The following is a 3,150-nucleotide window of genomic DNA, read 5'->3' on the forward strand; positions in this document are numbered from 1 at the left end:
TACGATTACGATCAACATAAAACTTGATAATATCACAAGAACCATTTAATAAAAAGTTCCTTATGATTTTATGTCAAAAGAGCTGTTTTTGTATAAAAGGTTAGCTAATAGAAATTTTAAAAAAAGTAATTACTACAATACATACTAACAATAGTATGAAACCAATTTCCAGTACTCCGCCTTATAATAAGTTTGTCCGTCATAATAAAAATATTACTTTTCAATTTCACTTTCATTTGCTACTACAATTTCACTATGTGTGGAATAAATAGTAATTGCTATTAAATTTAAAAAAAAATTTGAATTCAAGTTTTCCACGGAATTTCACGTTTTAAGGTTCTGTTATTCCATATAACCAAGTATTGGAAAATGGGACTGGGTGTGTGTCTTAGGGAAACTAAAATTATATATCAAAGACGAGATTTTGCGAACGGAATCCAACGTCTAAAGGAATTTCTGAAACACTGTAAATCCTAGGTTCTGCTTGGATTGCTGATCTTAATTGAAAGATTGAGAAATAATGGAAAGGAAGGAAATTATGTAAAAGAATCAGACTATTGTACAACTCGTGTACTTATATATAATTATTAATATTATAAATAAAATATATAAGAATAATGTATAGTAATGTTAGGTTAGGTTAGTATCGTTAGTAATGCTAGTAAAAAAAAAGTAAAAGTAATAAATGAAAAAGTATAATTTCTGCTAATGTACATATTTACAATAATAAACAAAAATCCGAGACATTGAGTACAGAAATATATAAACGTTGTTTGGAACTTTCAATTGTTATTCTTCCAGAATTGGGTGGACAGAAGGTGGTCGAAGATACGGGATTTGAAGGTTGGAAGAGTATTAGAACTACGAATGAAGGAGAGAATAGATTTCCATAAGGAAGAGGAATGGATGAGGAAAGATCTACCAAAGGCTGCGGTTCGATGGGCAGTTACATTTAAGTCTAAAGGCCATGAGCGGGTATTGCGGGAATGCACTGAGGATTTAAATTGAAGGATATCAGAAATGTACGATGGACGACGGGATTGGATAATTTGGTAGAGGAAGGAAGCAAGAAAATATTTATGACGGAAGGAGGGGTAAAGCCACTTCAATTCTTCATAAAATTGGGTGACAGAGGCGTCTCTGGGAACCCCAAAGATGAATCGTACAAAGCAATTCATTAACCGTTTTAATTTTGTTTCGAGATCCCCAGAGATACCCATGTTACAGCAATGTTTTCAATAAAATCAACTGAGTATAATGCTACTTCATAAAATCGATTTTATAAACTATCTCAAAAACTGTCCTGACGGTTTTGATGAACCTCGTTATATCAATCAATAGTCAAGTGGTCTTTAATATCATCATTAAAATAGTCAAGACTTAAATGCTGAATATTAAAAAAGGCTTTTGCATTGTTATAATTATTAACACGTAGAAATATGAACTATGAAGGAATTCGATAGCTAAGAAAAGTATAAACAAATATAGCCGTTTAGAGAGACTGGATAATCAAAAACTGCCGAGCATACTTGGTTTGTAAGAAACAGCCAATTGCATCGGAAATTACAAACAGAGTCAATAGAAGATTACATAAAAAAAAAAGATTCATGAAGTTTCACTCCCAGTTACCTTCAGTTAAAGGAGCAGTGACCTACAACTTGGGAAACCCAACCACAATCAGGCTGCTGCAGGACACCCTGTTATAAATTCTATATTTATCAGTTCTGTTATTGTCACACTAAAATTGTATTTTATCTTCAATTTCTTTTTTTTCTCTCTTAATTTTTTTTTAAATTCACTTCTTTTTTTCCAATTAGAAGTCAATTATTTAATTTGTTAACTCTATAAATGTCATTTTTTTTTTATTAACTTTACTTTTATCTATTATGAAGAATTATTGTATGTTTTAGTTAATACATTGTATATAGTTAGGGGTGTCTTTTGTATGAGACTATACCCCCCATAATCAATTGTTAAAAAAAAAAATGACCTCTTACATTAACCATGTAAGGCCCACCAGCCCAATCAGATATTATATAAATAAATTAAAAATCTCCCCAGATCGCTACTATACATATTTAGTTTTTTTGTCTCTTTTTAAACTGTTGAATTCTCAGTAGAAAGGGCGTTGATATTTGTTATCCTCTCTCCGAGTAACTCTAAAATACGAATTTTAAATTTTGTTTGAAATTTACACCTTGAAATTGGAAATGAAAGATGTAAATTGCGTGCACCGCACCTGATTTTTATAATAATTTCAAAAATAATTTTAAATGTAACTAGGGCGTTAAAATAAAAAAATAAAAATTCCAGTTTTTATCCAATGCTCGCTATACTGTTCGGCTAACAATCTCCACCTCCTATTAAATATGAAAGGGTGGTGTTGCTGCTCACAAGCGGTCTTAAGATGGCTTTGAAGACACCGACCAATCGGGAATCGAAATGCCTCCCGAGGTCAGGATCGTGTTGAAGCTTTTCGATCTCGAATCCAGCTCCTAATATGGTGCAAGAGGTGATTCTATTGGTCCTCTAGGGCACTTCGACGCTTATTTCTCTGAGTGATTTTTGCAGTCTCAGTCCAAAGATGTACTTCCAATATTCCAAATTGGGAAGTCTATTAGAGAACGTCACCAAAATAATCTGGAATCCAACTGAGGGTTCTAAAATATGGCTTAGCAGCAGCAGAAGTCAAATTAAGGAGGTTTTTAATCTTCAAAAGACTTTATAAAATTCAAAAATAAAATAAATACCATCGTATCCTAAGTACACAACATTTTTTTAAATTTATTGTTAAGGATTTATAGGGATTTTCTTTACGTGCGTTTGATTATTTTTAAAAAAAAATTAAAGCAGGTGCAATAAAATAAGATATAGTACAGGACATAAAATTTTTTTTAAAATTTTTAATCTCTGTAGGTTTAATTTAAAAGTTTGTAAAAATAATGTATTTTTCTTTAGATTAGTTATATAGTAATATTAAAAAAATATAAAAATGAGTAGATGATGATTAGGTCAGTGAAGAACACCAATTAATAAAATTTATATAATTACGTTTCGGTCAGATTATCAGGCCTTCTTCAGGACTAACAAGATAAGAACCATATTTAATAAAAATTGGTCTTTAATATCATCATTAAAATAGTCAAGACT

The sequence above is a fragment of the Halyomorpha halys genome, unplaced genomic scaffold (genome assembly GCF_000696795.3).
Source record: "Halyomorpha halys isolate HHAL.00 unplaced genomic scaffold, Hhal_1.1 Scaffold21.1, whole genome shotgun sequence".
Lineage (NCBI taxonomy): Eukaryota > Metazoa > Arthropoda > Insecta > Hemiptera > Pentatomidae > Halyomorpha > Halyomorpha halys.